Below are 17844 nucleotides of genomic sequence, written 5' to 3'. Positions count from 1 at the left end.
GCTGGCAGGAGGAAAACCCCACAGCAACAAGTGCTTTTCCTCCCTGCCTCCCATTCACTCAGCGAAAGCACCAGGGAGATGCTTCCATTCATAAACATCATCTGCCACTGTTCCGTCAAGCGCAGATTGAATTCAGGATTTCAACTCAAAAAAGGCACAATGAGCAGACCATGCAATGCCTTGTGCTGATCAGAATGAAATGGAGGCATTCAAAGACAGTTATATCAAAATCAAATACAAAATTCAAGGGTTCTGGGTCATTAGGAGCAAGATACTTTTCTTGTCTAGCTTTTTTTCTGAGAAAACTTCTGGAGAAACCTAATAGGCCTACAGCAAGTCTTCCCACACACAAAAACATTACCAGGATGCTTTCATGTCACTCCTTTGCCTCCCAACACATATGCTTTAAAGTTTACTAACTCCCTTCTGTGGCAAAACTCAGGGAAAATAAGCCACCTTTGAAAAGCACTACAGGGGAGGATAGAAAAGAAAGAAAAAACAGCCCTGTGTTTTCAAACTGATGATGTGGGAGTTAGAACTGGACATTAAGACTTTCCCAGGAATCCCTAAAGAGTCAGTATATATTATTTCAGGACTAAACTCAATCCATATCGGAGTCATAGGATTGCTTTTGAATTGTTGGGTAACACTCGTGGATTGGATGACTTTTTTATTAAACTCAGAAGTATACAGCAGTTTTCCTCTCCCTGGGAGGTAAATGTTGCTGATAAATATATGGCAGAATAAGTGCCAGAGAGGTTGAGGAGTCCTTCCCAGATAAAAAAAACTAACAGTTTGGGTTGGAAGAAGGCAATAAATAAGATTACTCCACCAGCTCCTGTTCTCTTCTGTCTGCTAATTCTACTTTTCCCTTAGTAATATGATACTCTCGCACCCCATCTGTGTGTGTGGTGTTTAGAAAGGGCTTTTTGAGGACTATGTTTTGCGAGTAGGATAGAGGCTTCCTACTTCTGTCTGTGTAGGAGAATTCATATCTGAAAGGCTATAGGAAGAAAAAGGCTCACTTATCTCAGGGATCTCTCCTGGCTTTGTGCCCCAGAAAATTATTAAGATATTGCAAAGCTACCTGTTATAAGCATGTAGTCAGACTCATTTTGTAGCTAGAAACATTTGAAATGTGAGTGTCTGAATTAGTTCACACTTCTTCTTGGCTCTCATGTTCCTTTCTGTTCCCCTGAACTCTTGTTCTACCTCTGCCTTCACAAAACCCAGGCAGCTCTCATGAGGCCCGCTCCTGTGAAGTATAGAGGCAGCTGTAGAAGCATAGATAAGTGACTTTAGGTAGGCTTTTCAATGACCTGTCTGGAATCTTGGAAACATACCTCAAAATAAAATTTGGTTTTTGTTTCCTGTATTCTTCACTATACAGCCTTGAATTCCATATATCTTTTGTTTGTAGCAGATGGAGTGGGAAGGAAGGGTGGGGGTAAATTTCTGTGAAAACACCATAAATCTGTGCTCAAACTGGTGTATAACAGAGAAGATAAGTTGTTGGTGCATTGATTAAAAAAAAATCTCCTTTTCTCTAGATATTTTCACTACTAAATAAGACTGATACCTAGGGTTAAATAGAAAAATTATTTATAAACCATGTTTTAAAATGTCAAGTCTTTTAAATCAATATATTTCCTCATCATGATTGGATTTCATGCAACTTCCATCTAAATACAATGAGAAATCTACTAACCTCTAAATTTAAGACTTCTGTATTCCCTGTTCCACGGCAAAGGATGCTCCTGACTTCCATAAACCTTCTCAAGAAGTCTTTCCAACCTGAGGGAAGATAACAGATTTTTAAAAAACAAACAAACAAATAAAAAACACCTCAAACTTCAAAAGATTCAGAGATTGTTAATGGGATTTCCATAGAAGATAATCTAATGGGTCAGGAGGCACAGGAGAAAGAGAAAATACTATCACTCAGTGAGGCAGAATTAAAAGTACGAAGGCAAAATAGGGCAAAATTAATGTAAAAAACATAGCTGCTTTTCAGTGACCTCTTCATATAAAAAAAGATTTTAAAAAAATGGAAACATGGTGAGGCAATTAATACCAAAGGCATTAGAAATTAAGAGTGACTAGATAATCCCAAGCACCCCCCCTCCTATTCTACATTTCTATAACTCTGGGTCACCTCCTCCCTCTAGAAACAGTCTACGTTGCCAGGTCCTCGATGTATTAACTTAGACCTGCGCATCTTAAACACAGGGGTTTTGAAAACTTCTTTCACTGAGTTGTAAACTAACAGCACTTTCCTTGCACGTGGGGCAATTTAAGAACACTCATATGAACAGATGGCTCATCTGTAACTTGTGACACTAACATAAATTGGCCATGTTTGATACAGGCCATAGCCTAAATGAGACAAATGAGACTCATGAGCCCAAACAGAAAGAACAATTCAAAAAAGGTATGTTACCAAGGCAAGAGCAAAGACCTGAGTCCAGTAACAATTCAAATATAGGAGAAGATAATTAAAGGACAGGTTAGACAAATATTTTAAGTATTGGATAACTGTATATTGGAAGGCTGTAAAAACAAAAGTGCATATTTCAAAGGTAAGAAGACAGATGCCTAAGGACTTCAGGACCAGTCAATTATGGAGAAAGTACGGAGGAGTAGATGGAGATGAGGGAATAACAAAAAAAGAAAAGAAAAGAAAGAAAATCAAACTAGACTTCACAACATCTAAAGGCACCAGCATTCTTCTCAGGGAATGTAATATTTTTCCTAGCTGCAAATTTATGCAACAGGTCAAATATATGTTGGCCTCATTTTCTTTGATGGCATATTGTATAGATCAGATATCAGAGCCCAAGTATGTTCAGCTTATGCAAAGATACTAAGCCAATTTAAAAACAACTAATGGTGGTCCAAGAGAAAATAACTGGAAATGGAGTAACTCCCTAATGATGAATTTCAGGGTTTGGATGCTATCAAAGCAGAAACTATATTCTTTTTTTTATAGCTAATAAAGGTCAACCATCTGAAAACATGGACTAGGATGCATATGAAACTGTAACATGAAGGAAATTAGTAGAGCTTCCCAGAGGAAAAGAAAAGTGGAAGCCAAAGAAGTAAAGTAACACTGGAGATTGAAGAAGTGAGAACTTTGCATAAAAAAGGTTTAGGAGTATATTTAAACACCTCTCACTTCCTTCTGTTATTAAAGAAAATTTAAAAGGCCCACAACAGGCTGAAGTTAAGGTATTGCAATGTGAAAATAAGGCCAGTGAGCTCCTTACCTATAGATAAAATGCAGGAAAAAAAGTCAATTTTCAGACAAAAATACAAAAGTGTGGTGAGACTAAAGACCAGAGATGCTGTCAAATAATCCATCAGTTTTCATCTCTGTTTTATGCTCTTGGACACATGGGTACTATGGAGAATTATAGACTAATGAGCTTATCATGCCATGGCTAAATTGGGATCAGTTAGATCCTGACTTAGAATAAATAATAGAAAACTAGAGGCTGTAAAAATATGAAGTTAATGCTGATATGTAGAGCCCAGAATGAAACACTGAGTTTATACTATAGACTGGCATCAGATTTTTTTGAGAGAATAGGAAGATTCTTTTAATAAAAGTCATAAGGCATATTGAAACATGGGTAAGACAGGCTGTTTTAATTTTGTTATGCATATTGTATTTTTTAGGATTGTAACTAAAAGAATTAAACCACTGCTCAAATAATAACCCTGAACAAACAGAGTAATACTGTGCTAACATTCATAGGTCATATAGATAGCTATATCCAAGTGCATTTACCAATTAGTAAAGTGACATTTTTAACAAGCTAACAGAAGTGGGAAGTAGGATAGTCAGTTTATCTGTGACATTTCTTCCTATTTTACAATCCAAAAAATATTTTAAAAGAAACATAAATGCTGACAGGATTTTGACAAATCAGTATCAGACAATTCTGATAGGAATATCCCATGACAGTGGCATTCTGAAGGAAAACAAATTCATTAACAAAAATGGAATACACTTGAAAAAAACATTTTAAAAAAATACACTTACGGATATTTAATGTTGGTAATACTTCCAGGAAGTTATCTGACTGCCAATAACGGCAAAATGGATTTATAAGAATTTTTTTCAAAACTTTAGGGTCTACAGGTATAAACAATTCAACACATTTAAAACCATTAACATGAGAAGTGTTATAACTTTTTCACATGTTTACAGTTACTTGATTATTTTATTTTGGCACAGTATATCAGGGATATAAAATTAAAGATTTTTGAATACCTATAACAACATTAACAACCAAGAAAAGACAACCTTATGGAATCTTAGACCTTGATTTTATAAACTCAGAAAATGTGTTCAGATTTACAGTTCTTACTTCTCTTGATTTCAGAAAATTCCCTACTACCAATCATGCTAATGAAATTAATGTTTAACAACACAGCGTTATTTATTTATTTTAAAGAACTGTACTTAACAGTACTTAAATCACACTGAAAGCCAATCAAATTATAATCTTTCATAACTATGAAAGATTATTCCTTCTGTTACCATGACATGAGGTTTTAGTTATGCTTTGGAATTAGACTTGCCAAATAAGTTCCAAGTTCTGAAAAATTTTTGAATATTTTAATTCTGGTGGGGAAAACAGGTAGTTCTGTGCCCACATAAATATATTTACTGCTAAAAAGAGAGGTGCTATTTGACATTGGTCTGAAAGCATTAATTTCTTTTCTTAGGACACCAAACAATCATGACATAACTTTCAGGCACAAACAGCTTAAAATAAAGGGAGGAACATTCTTTACTTATTCCATATCTTTTCCACTGCTCGTAGAGTTAATGTTCTGCTTTTGGCACACAGTTAATTCTAATAAAGAAACAAGAACTTGGGAAACACACAGATGGCCACATACTATAAATTAAGTAGTTGTCTTACGTGGGTGGTATGTAAAACATTGCTTCTTCACTCCCTCATATCAAGCCTGAAATCGGAAGACACTTGGTGCTCGATAAGGCTTTCACATTTTCTATTTTTAATGTATGTAAGAATTTTCTGACCTCCAAAAATAAGTCTTGTCAAGTAGGAAAACTTTTATGTAACATAATCTCTCAAAATCTAAAGTGCTTTTCATTAATGATGGCTCTATTCTCTCCAGAGGAAAGCTCCACACAGGAAAAGTACAAGAAAAGGAGCAAATCCAACAAGAAAAAGATGCGTTCAAGTATGACTGAAGTGGTTTAGAACATTACCCAGGCCCACTGTTGGAAATACTTCTGAAAGAGGTAGCGCTGGAAGCTGGTCACCTGAAGACAGTGAGAAAAAGGATATGAGAAAGGAAGGACCTGATCATCCATCAGATGGAATCCAGACATGACAATTAGAGTTAATGAACCAAGACCCATGAAGCTGCTTCAGCACCTTTTTACAACCCCACTTCATGGCCTTAATAAAACTACCAGGGCTTTTTTTTATGGAGCACATCTGCTCTAAATTCCAAAAGGAGAAAACTTTAAATTCAGAAGCTATGTTTGGTTTCTTCCATGCTTTTCAGTCATGTATAAAGTATATTTAACAGCAGTGTATTTACTTTTCTATTTGTTCAGTCAATAGAACATCAGCATTGAAAGATAATATTTCTACAATGAAACTGTATAGTATTATTATAGTAGTTACTGAATTTACATTAACATTAATAAGCTGCTGAAGCTGACTGAAAAGTACCAGGCAAATATTTTTTTAAATTCTCCAGTATAATGCCATCTATATTCAAATATTGCTTTTGATTTCAGATATTTAGAAAGTTTATAGTGTGCTTTACAAAAATTAAGTTGATTTGCTGCTCTTGAAAGGTGCCTCACTCAACTTCGATACTGAAGTCCTCCATTTCTTCATAGACAAGTATGGCTAATGAAGCAATGCCTCTTTCTCCCTAAAGTCTGGAAGATCTGCCAGACTTCTAAGGCTGAGGTTGGAACTGATCCTTCTTGTGTCACAGACAAAGTATTTCTGAAGTTTTTCAGTTTTTAGATCCTACTCATTTCCTCAGGTCTCAAGTACCAGTACTACAGCAGCACTGCTTCTTCTGTCCACAAGTAAAAAGAAGCAAGGGGAAGGACAAAGTAGTTCATAGACTAATTGTTAGAAGACTCCCTTTTGCATATTAGGAGATGACTGGAAGAGCTCTGGGCTGAGCTACAAGGTATAACATACAGAGAAGGAGGACTCATTTCATTCCTCACCACAGTGAAAAGAGTAAAACTATCAAGAATTGACCTTATTGTATCACTAAGATTCAGATGGTAGTTCTTGAGCAACCTAATTATGATGCATCCTTTTCAGATTGTCAGTGTTTTTCAGGAAAGTAAAGAGAATGTCTTATTCTGTCAGATAGCTAACGTTAACCCCAAATCCCTGTTTTATCCCATATCACACCATTTCTTTCTAGAAAAAGAGGACAAGACAAGTGCCTTTCAGAGCCTTTCAACAGTTTCCCCAGATCACCAGAATGCATGCATTTGGTCTTTTGCTATTATATGGAACAGAGGATTAATGCAGGGCCAAATAATTCATGTTTTTCCATATCAGGCATACCTTCCCCCAGCCTTCTAAGCTGTTCTGCCAGGTATGCAAGTCCATCAATTTGCAATGTTCTCCTTACCTATAGCAGAGAGCTCCAAGTCTCGCTGCATGCTAGCTTCCCCATCTTCTCCAGTGACATTGCCACACTGGTTTCTCCTCATCCCTAGCTACATTTCTTAATGTTTCCTGACTCCCCTACTTGTCCTCCTCACAGCAGGGATCATGAAATAGTGGGAGGCAGTTCCTCGGGAATCCCAATCTATTTGACCTTTAAGAAATTAAATTCTCTCTCTTCTTCTAGACCATATGTTTAGATGAAACTGTTACCCCCCCAAACTAATATTAATTGTTAATTTAAAAATTAATCAGGCTGCACATTAATCCATGACCAAATCAATGTTAGAGCCATTTGCTAGAAGGATAATTTCATATTTCGTCGAGACATTATTTGTCAGCCTGAGGTCTAATATGTATACAGCTTGTGCTAGCACAAAAATGGTTTTCCCAAACCAAATCAATTCACTGTGAAAAACTGATATCTACATTACAATTGCTTTTTGACAATGGCAGGCAATTCCAGGAACACTTTTCCAGTTTAGGCCTTATCAAAGCCTCCTACGGTAAAATACATTATGCCACTTTTTTTGTAATGAACAGAAAATATCAGTGCCTTTAGGCGACATGCTGCTCTGCTTGCAGGAACTCAGTGGGAGCTGGTGCCTCACGCAGAAGACCTCCCCACTGCGTTCCTGCAGCCTGGTTCAGAAACCCACAAAGGCAAGACAATGAGTGCTGAGCAGGAAGCTTGCAAGAGCTCGGAGACAGTGTCTCACGGCCAGCTGCATCCCCATCCCCTCTTCTCACCAGGTTAAAAAGTGATTGGGCACATCCTGCTTCTGGGGAAGACACAGGTGTCTCAGCAGTCGGTACCTCTTTAACTCTGAACTGGAAGAAAACCATCATTCAGAACTAAGAGTCCAGTTTGGTCTTGCACATGGAAATGTCTGTGGTATGTGCAGGACCTCATCGGGAGTCATTGCCTCTCAAGAGAAGTGGCTCGTAGAGCTTTGTATTATAAAATCTTTCCGTATCTGAATTAACAGATTAAATAATAAAACACTTCATTTTATTCTAGCAAGTTTTCTCAATGCAAAAAAAAGTCTCACTCTGTTTTAAATGGCTTGGTAATAAAAACCCCTGTAAACTGTCTCTCCCAGTATACACACTATTGCTAAGACAAGTCCAGTTTTATCGTTGGGGGGGGAGGGAGGTTGCCATATTAACCTTCCAAGAGCTCGTTAAATGTTACTAGTATTGAAAACACGGTCAAACAAGTAAAATAAAATAAAATAAAATGGGAAGTGAATTTAAAAATTAGCAAAATTTAAAAATTAGCAAAATATAGCGTGTTTGCTGGAAATACCTTCTGCCTTGCTTAAACATCAAACTATTTTTTTTAAATGTGTGTTCAGAGAACACATATAACATAGTGAATAAACCACCCACAGACCAGGTGAATGACGTTTTAAAGGTCTGCTATTTTAATAATTTCCTTCAGCTCAATAGTACTTCAGTAAGGAAAGAACATATAACATTACATAAGAAATAACTGAATAATTATTTTTATCTTCAGGTGTCATATCAACATATTTAGTGGAATATCTCTATGTAAACAAAGTTTTCTAAGAGAAAACACTCTACTAGACATTTGTGGTTTCATGAGCTGTTTACAAGTCATTCTGTAATGAAGGTACCTAACGAGGATCCAGATTCTAGTGCTTTTTATTTAAAAGCAATAGTAAATGGAGTTTGTTTGTAAATGGAGTTTCTTTGGTCTTTAATTAATTCCATTATTTTTAAAAATTATTGTTTTGAAGACATTTAATCTACAAAGCAATTATTTTTATTAAAAAGAAACCACTTTTCCGCATCCAATGTTCTCATTCAAAACAACTCATGTTTGTAGGGAGATACATCCAGGAAAAAAATATTCTGCGTTGACACAAAGATAAGAGAGCACTTAACAACTCAGAACTGATTCCTGGAAGATCTGAATCAAATATACATGTTCAATCCTTCTTGTGAGTTACAGTCCAAGTTTTTGCATATATTCTAAACAGAACTAAACCAATCTTTTAACTAATAGAAGATATATGGGACCGACCTCCCAACACAGTAAGTGTATTAAAAAATGTCATGTGTACTAATTAAATTACGGAATTAAAAAAATCTACATGCACATTCTCAATCCATGTTTTCAGTGGCCTAAGTCCTACTTTGCATGCTAAGTGAGACACAGCTTTATGAAGATTTATAATCCCACTTTCAAAGGGGGGAGCATACCAGGCTTGGATACCATGTAACTCTGGTATAGACAGTAAAATGTTGCCCTACAGTGGAAAGAGGTGTAAGTGTGAAAAAGTACTGTGTTCTTCTTACTCATGAAGTTGCTATTGCAAACAGAAGCTGCTATTAGATAGAAATTAATTTCAACTTCATCTTGAAGCCTCTCTTAACACAAAAACTAACATTAAATGCTGCAAAGAAATTTCTTTCCCCATGAAGAGATCCTCTGAACTGATCTTCATACACTTTGGATCTTTTTTAGTTAAGAATCTGATTGCAAACATGTTTAAGCTGAACTGTGAAGAAACTACTTTGAAATAAGAATATCCACACAGCAGTTGTATTACTTTAAAAACGTTTCATAGTAAAGCAACTTAACCTTCTTGTACAGGCAAAGACTGAGTCTTTCACAGATGTGTTGGCAGATACTGCTGTACGGAGGTAAAATCACTTCTTACATTATTGCCCAGTCACAACAAAAATTTTAATGATCTATAGTTATAAAAGCCACTAGAACATTAAAGGTATCATACAATCCTCACCTAATTACTTGCCTAACCATTAAGAGACAGGAAGCAACCATGCACACACAGTAAAGAGGAAAACCTTTCACTAGTGACAAGCAGTTGTACTTTACCAGATTAAAATTCCATGCTCTCTTCTATTGTTATCCACAATTCAGAGATGTTGTTCTACTTATGCTTATTTTTTGTGCTCTGTAAAACAACAACATGTCATCTTCCACCCTGAACAGCTGTAAACCCTTCCGCAGGTTATTTCTGCACTTCTTGAGTATCCTTCTTCTCCTGCCAGACATAATACCGTTACTTCTATCACATATGGTGCAGTTTTCCAGCTGTAGAGAACCCAAGTAAAGATCCTGACATTAGGCAAATCTGTCCTATAATGTAAATCTGGTTCTATCAAAGTCAGGAAATTTTTTACAGTTGAATTCAGTTAGGGGACAACTTAGACTTAATAGCCCGTTCCTGCTCACAGCACAAGTTAGGGAAGACGAACTGTAATTGTGGGAGTGACTTGTTTGGCCTAATGGCCACATCCTCAGGGCTGAAGTTAATTCATTTTTTATTGAAAATTCCCATAAGAGTGACTCCAAAGGGGAAGCAATCCTTTCCAGTACAGACACCGTACAATTACTTTCTTATCCTGAGATTTAGTGGCTATTGCTCCTTAGTTCTATCCATAAAGTGTAATCTTTCTTTACTGACTGATAGGTTTAGTTCCTGATGGCTGTTGTTCTCCTTATTAAACTTTAGCCCTTAAGAAGCAGAAAAGGAAGAGCACCATTAGTTGAGAAAGTTAATTTTAAAAAGCAATAGAAAGTATCTCAGCAAAAACGTGTACCTAAACCATGAACTTTAACGAGGTAATAAAAAATAGTAAGAAAGAAAACAAATGTGTGTGAACAATTATTTTACCTGAAATTGCATAAAGAATTAATCATACCAGATTACCATTGCAGCAGTATAGAATTTGTATATAGTAGGCTAACAGTTGAAATCCATATGAGATTATTTATACATACACCTGAATATATGTTTTACCATAACAGACAGTATTTAATAAATCTTCCAAAAATTCTTGCAGCTATAGACTTGCAGCTTCATTTTGTTTTGAAATATTTTTATATTATTGGGCAACATATTCAGGTTTTGATTCTTAGTACTGAGTCATTTAGTAATATCTCTGACTCTCAATAGCAGTGTGTAAATTTATACTAGCTGGTGATCCAGCCATCAACTTCTAGACCAACACAATACCTTTAATTTATTCTTCTTCTAAATATTATATCACACACACACAAATATATATGTATCTATTTCAAATTATTTTGCTGCAGGAGAGCAGCAAAAATCCATCATAATCAGAGAAGCTGTAACATGAAGAATGACTTCTTCACAGCACAGATATTATTTCTGCTTTCTCATACTCATGTAGATTTTTAGTTTCATGATTTATTTGCACCACAGTGAAATATCCAACCTAGTTCAAAGCTAATGATATGCAAAGTATTAACCTTGACAGCTGGATAAGATCTTTCTATTCAAAAACGGTGAGAAATGAGTAAAGGAAGAGAGGACAGAGGTGCTGACAGACACATCCATGATTCCTAGGAAAACATACTTGAAGAAGGCACATTACAGCATTTCTATGCGGCTAAGCTCTTACAGTCTAAGCTACAGCTACAGCAGCTGTTCTACTAACTTTCTACATGGGCACTCTTGTACTAGAAGAGGGGTGATTTTAACATCTTAAGCTTAACTCACTTTCAAAGAAGACTAAAAACAATGGTCTTGGTTCAAGATAAGGTTTAAAGGTAATACCTTTTGCCTACTATTTTCTTGCACCAGAAAATTCTTAGTCAGCCATCTCCATCCATTTCCAAAACAGATTACTGGTGACTGTCTTCTCTTTCAGTTGAAAGTGGTTCAGAAACCTAGCCTGCAGGTACTAATGTAGCCATGTCATATGAATTGATATTTGACCAAGTCTTACATTCATCTTAGTATTTTCTGAACAATTAGCAAACAAGGAAAACAAACAGGAAGATCCTGTTTGGAAAACCCTCACTTTGAAGGACTGACAACAGCTACCTCACTACAGCCATTGCAACCAAATGACACTTTGTATGACTGGCAGAACAGAGCAGCACACAGTATTCATAGGAGAACCCTTTGATCCCAAGAGTATCATTTACCTGTGTTACGGGTCATTTAATTATTTGTCTTCTCAGTCAATATCCTTTGATGTAACAAATTCAGGATGCCAGTGCTCTGGTACATGGAGAAGTGATTAATTCCAGCAGTAGCATCTTCAAAGATGACATTGCAATACAACACAGAAGAAAGAAAAAGACACCAAAAAAGAAAGAGGTTAGACTTAAATAGTATATCTCTCTAATTCAGCTAAGAACCAAACTCTATATGTTAGTCTGAGTGAATTTTTTTGAGGGATTAGCTACATAGTGTAGCCTTTTTCTTTGTTTTATATGACACGTAAATCTTGTATTTATTAAAGTGTAATCGACAGATGTAAATTCATGGGAGTACATGTTTACATATTCTAAAGAAAGGTACTATTAAAGTGCTGAAAATAGCATTCACCTATTTTTTAAATGAACGAATTCAGGATGTATTCTCATTCCCTTCCTAACAACCCTCATAAAGTGCAGTGATATTGAAGCCATGCAACACGTAGTCCAGACAAACACATATATATATTGGCACTCTGTGCCATTATCTCTAACTTTACAAATTGTATAATTTTTTGAGGTTGATCAAGGCAGACCAATCACAAAATGAGTATTCTGTATAAATTAAAACATCTACCCTTGCTGAGCTTTTCCTATCCCTTTCTATAAGGTACCTCGACTCCTTGTTATTTTCTAAATTTCTCTGAGGCTCACTCTTGAGGTGCCCCGGACTATAAGGAAATATGTCCACTTTTATCCTTAAATCCCGAGAACCAGACTGACTGCAAAAAGACAAAGAAGGTCAGAAGGCTGAGGTTACACCTGCGTAAGTGAGCAGTGCAGCCCAACGGGAGAAGGCTTGTCGAGCAAAACAGTGCCGAGGACGCAACATCCACACTACATACGTCTCAAGGAGCGTTTACTCAGACTAGTTGATATCAGCTTCTGCAGACTGAATGCCCATTGGCAGTTGGACTTCATCTGCTGTACTCATCTTCAGTTCATAATTAGTTAAAAAAGAATCCAGTTTGCAATTTCTGATACTGCTTCATGACATGAAGTAAAGCACAGTAAATGGGAATGATTGGGATATTCACTTTAAAAGTGCACTCCTGATAAAAAACCTAAGTTCAGCAGGCTGCTGGACAGTTTATGATTTTGTGAATGTACGTAGTTAGTGTAGCTGCACAAAAACTTGAAGTTTAATATGCTTACCTGTTTTGTTAGAATTCAGCCAAAGTGCTCAGCCATAAAATTTGACATTTTACTCTGTTTTGCATATTCTAACCCTAAAGGGTTTAATTCAAATTATGCCTGGAAGCAGTCATGCTGAAAGATTAAAAGTCTGTTTGCATAGCCCTTTTGGGCTACTACTGTGGATTTAGACTTTAAGATTACTCTTTGATATATATTTTCTAATTTTTTTTAATCTACCCATTATCTTCTTCATAAGAGTTCTCCATGAAGAAGTAATTTATCAGATTCAAAGGTATGATCTCTTCAACTGGGTGAAACAGATGAACTTGAAAAGCACGTGAAACCTGATTTTCTTTCTGGGTGGCAGGGCTTGTTGGTAAGAAATTGTCTTTATTTCCATCCGTGTTTGCTCATTTCTATAATGGGATGATGACTGTAGTAAAGGTCACATTGTTTTAATATAGCACCAAAAAAAAGCATAGAAAGTTTTGAACTGTACATCAAAGAAATGTCCTTACCATTTTAATAATTTTATCTTTGTTTTATTAGATGTACCATTTAACTATCCATTAATGTGGAAACTGCATAAAATGTTAGCAATTTACATTTGGATGCAAGCCCAAAGTAATAACTGAAATTATAATTAATGAAAACATAGCGCTTCAACTGTTGGCTCTATGCCCCAGTGTATTTTTTTTCAAGCAAAAGATTATTTGAAGTAAAATAATATGGCTTGAGAACACTATAATGCTCCAGAAGAGCTGCCCATCTGTTAGTGAGAGGGGACTGAAGAATTGCTTATAGAGATGGAAGATTTTAATCTTTTCTGCTTTCTTCAGATATCCCAGGGAACCAGGAAAATAATGGGATATGTAGCACACAGTTCCCATGTGGCCTCTGCCAGCTCTTCATATCAGCACCTGTCACAGCTTGATCTACAAGTTGATTTAACATGTAGCCACTCAGAAAGGTTGCTTTCACATGAAACCTCCTTATCTACCTGCTCTGGTTGTGACAGATGGGGGAGGTCATGGCCTTGGGAGGAGTTATTTGCAGATTTTCCCTCTCTTTTTCATTTAGTTTTTTATTTTAAAGGGAATCTGAGTGGTGTTATTTACAGCCCTGTTAAGGAAGATGAGCAGAACTGAAGGATAATAATACAGATATAAATTTTATGATGTTATTGCTCCAGGCCAAAAGAGGTGAAAGTACAGTGCTAATGACACAGCATTTTGGTGTCTGCTTTCATGTTATGGCAAGGAACGTGAAGGTAAGAAAAACATATTTACAAAGGTATTAAAGGGCTATGATATGCATAGGTGCTTTTGGGTACCCAGTAATTCTTTCTCCTCTTCCTTCCTCCTCCTCTTCCTTCCTCTTCCTCCTCTTCTTCTTCTTCCTCTTCCTCCTCCTCTTCTTCTTCCTCCTTCTCCTTTTCTTCTTCCTCCTCCTCTTCTTCTTCTTCCTCCTCCACCTCCTCCTCCTCTACTTCTTAAGACCCTATTAATCAACAAGAATGGAACTAGCAGCGCACATAGCACATATAATAGGCACAATAGCAGAAAAAAAGAGAAAGCCTTGTAAAGCTGAGATTGCGATAGAATTGCAGGCTTCATTTAGAAACGCTACAGGTATATTCAGCATCAACTGACAGATTAAGTGAGCTTTTAGAAAACAGCCTAAAATATAACACAAAAACATAGTTATAGAGGGGACAGGATGGTGATTTTAGCTCTCCATTTGTTTTGCAGTAGCTGGAAAGAGAAGAAAAGAGGAGACCAGCCATTATGAAGAAGGGCAAACCAACCATTTTTATTGCCTTTTCAGCCTTATTATTGAAGACTAGGAGCAAAGTAGAAAAGGCAATTTTCAGATCCAACATTCTTTGGTTGATATTAAGACTACTACTGAAGAAAGATGTCAACTGAATGCACATTTTTATGTCAATAATCAACACAAAAATCTGCTGAAATACCTTCTCAACCAAGCTTGATTAATGTTAAAAATCTAACCTAATAAATGTGCTGAATGGAACGTCCATTTCATTTGACATGCAACCACTGCCCCTTCTTGGGGAATGACCCTGTGAATGTATTGCCCTTATAAGGCTTCAGCAAATGTTCTATATTATTAATCATTACTCCTAGTCATTAGTTTTACAACTGTATCAACCTAGATAATAAAAATACTACTGTTTTAGAGGAAAAAAATTGTGACTTCCTTCTGCATAGAGGAAGCAATCAACAGGGATGCATTTTATTTAACATTTAGTAAAATTTTCACTATTTCCAGAGCTGATATGAAAGACTTAAGTGGTTTTTGCTGTGTTATACATTTAATACTAAATATTTATTTTACTTTACCAAAATTTTTATGAAATTTTAAAGAATTTTCTCATCTTTTAATTACCACTCCATTCTTGCAAATGTATTTTTTTAGAACCCTTTAGTAAAAAATTTGGATTTTCTTGCCATTCCTTTAATTATTGTACGCAAGTTTTATCATTTTGAGACTGTTAGTTTTTCTGCTTAAACATGGTATTTGAAACAAAGCTTTCTCTACAACAAATACCCATGTTTTTTCCATGTTACATGTTTTTACCATGCTAGAACACCAAGCACCTCTTAAAATTACCCATTACCACTTGTTTCAGAATACATTGCAATGTGCTGAACCAGTTATGCATGCATGTGCAGAAATTCCTTTTCAGACCTGTAGTCTTCAGTCAGATACATTTGTAGTCATAGTTTTCATAGCTAATCATCTCAAACCCAGTCATAGCATCTATGAGCATCTATGAATCACTAACTTTCTGCAGGAATGAGTTCCATAGGATGCCTACAAACTCAGGAAAATGTTTCCCTATTTTAACAGCATCTTTTCCTCTGTTTTCTACCCCTGCCTCAGAAAAGCATGAATGATAGTACAGGGTAACACTGTCTCTCCCTTTTAAAATCCAAACTGATAGTGAAAGAATGTAAATTAATGTATTTTTGTATATGAAAAAAATGAGTTGTAGAATTGTTATAACTACTGTATTTATTAAGATGTTTCAAACTGTTATAAATTACATCTGTATTGTTTATGGTTTTCAAGAAAATTTGCTGACATTTAAGTAACTAACTTTCAGCCATCATTTATTTGATTTAAAGTCATTTTTTTAGTTTGAACACTTTTTGGTTGTAGATTTAAAAGCAAAAAATCAAGGACTGACCTAACTTCAAAACAAAATCTCGAACAGTTGGCTCTTCCTGAACATTCTTTAAACTTCCCTCCTTCTTGACATTTATAACACTGATCATCTTTGAATGATAACACACGAGCTTAAAGAATGAACACCAAATGAAGTACAAATATCTGCATAGTCACATGCCAAAACTGGCACAAACTTGGAGATTTGTTTTTACTTCTCCTTTCAAGACCCTGAAGCTGAGCTACTGGAGATGGCATAAGCTGCTATCACCGTAGCTGATGTGGCCTTAGTACATTCAAACTGAGTTACAGAAAATGGTAAGAAAACAAGGGCATGACTAGAAGCATAGAGTCTGGAAGGAGGATGAGAGTTGGAGTCACAATATGAGGGATAGAGAGGAAGGATAAAATTAAAAGAGAAATATAAAAAGAATTATGGATAGAGGGATTAAGGAAGGAAGAAAAAGCAGGATGAAGAGAAAGCAGGAAATCAAGCAAGAAATAGATTTTGGACACAATGTTTTTTACTCGACTGTCTATCCGTTTTATCAGTAGTTACTCATGATCTTGTACTAAAGAAGGAGCCATTACATTGGAGTTCTTTTAATTGTTTAGTACAAGAGCAACCTCTCTTCATTGCATCACTTAAATGAATCTTAGATGTTTAAGACTTTTTTTCTTTCCAGTTTGGCTCTTAGTCTGCCTCTCTAGGTTCTCAGACTTTTTTTTAGTCTTCAGTGAAAGCTTTTGTACTGCCATCCTTGGCTAAACAGTTGCTCATAAACACATGCAACAGGAAAATGTTATGCTTCTTTGGTTTGTTTTTCATAAGTTTCAGCCAGGCATAACACTTCCTCGACAGTGGTGCCATTATTATTGCCACCATCAGCACTGAAGAAAGCACAACTGGCAAGCAAAATAGCTTCCCTTTTTGTCATATGAACAAAACCAACCTCAGCAAGTCCAAGAACACAAACTCAGCAACACTAAAAAACATGGAAGAAGAAATTCTACCAGTGGAAAAAAATCACTATAAAAAGAAAGAGACACTGAGAAAGAAAAAGGTTATATCCCTCTTGATTAAAAAGCAATTGATGTATACATTCCGCATGCTCAGGAAAACTCAGTGTAGACATCAGCATCCATTGCCACTCCTTCATAGCACTGTAAGCTCAGTGCTTGAAGAAAGTACAACATCCCCTAATTCTTTAGTGCTCATCAAATTCTCTACCTTTTTTTTTTCTCCTGTTTTTGGCAAGAACCTGTCTATCGGTGTTTTAGTTATCTCCTTTCATCAAAGTGTCAATCTCTTTATCTTTTGCATTCCTAAGATATCTTACTGCGCTCCTCTTCTTCCTCCCAAATATCTCCCACAGACTCGGTGAGTGTGAGAGGACATAAAAAGTGCAGTGGGGATACAAATGGCATTTCTCAACTAGATTTCTTACATTATGTGTCTTTATCAATTTCCTGTTGTAGGGAAAGAAGTTTTCCATGGCTCCTGTTGCGAGCAATTTATATTCATCTGCTGTTTGCTTTTAAAGTATTTCTTTTGTTCAGGTGGATATCTAAAAAGGAGTATTATTTCAAGGAGGTAGGTTTTGGTGTTTTGGTGACAGGTGGCCCCACTAGCTAAGTGTTCGTATGTATTTGCTTAGCTGAATTGGCTGTAGATAACAGTTATACTGAATAGCCCCCTCTTTCCTCAGAAAGTGGTTAGGCTCATGTAATCTGTGATAAAACCTTTCCAGTCTCTCATTGCTTCTCTTCACAGAACCCTATTCCCTTTCTTCATAGCATTTCCACCATATTATTCCC

The 17844-nt window shown here is 36.1% G+C and overlaps 1 long non-coding RNA gene across 1 annotated transcript in view; it reads right to left on the bottom strand.

The window, feature by feature from the left end:
• LOC140652435 (uncharacterized) overlaps positions 1–14269 on the bottom strand; it is a 41928-nt gene extending 27659 nt beyond the window's left edge. The window contains exons 1-3 of the long non-coding RNA XR_012042789.1: positions 14168–14269; positions 11644–11757; positions 1709–1794 (exon numbers count right to left, since the gene is read on the bottom strand). This is a non-coding gene — a long non-coding RNA (uncharacterized lncRNA). The remainder of the gene's footprint in view (positions 1–1708; positions 1795–11643; positions 11758–14167) is intronic.
• Positions 14270–17844: the final 3575 nt, after the last annotated feature.

This window comes from Ciconia boyciana, chromosome 5 (assembly GCF_034638445.1).
Source record: "Ciconia boyciana chromosome 5, ASM3463844v1, whole genome shotgun sequence".
NCBI lineage: Eukaryota > Metazoa > Chordata > Aves > Ciconiiformes > Ciconiidae > Ciconia > Ciconia boyciana.
Note: the sequence above shows the minus strand (reverse complement) of the source record. Positions and strands in the feature narration are given on the sequence as shown.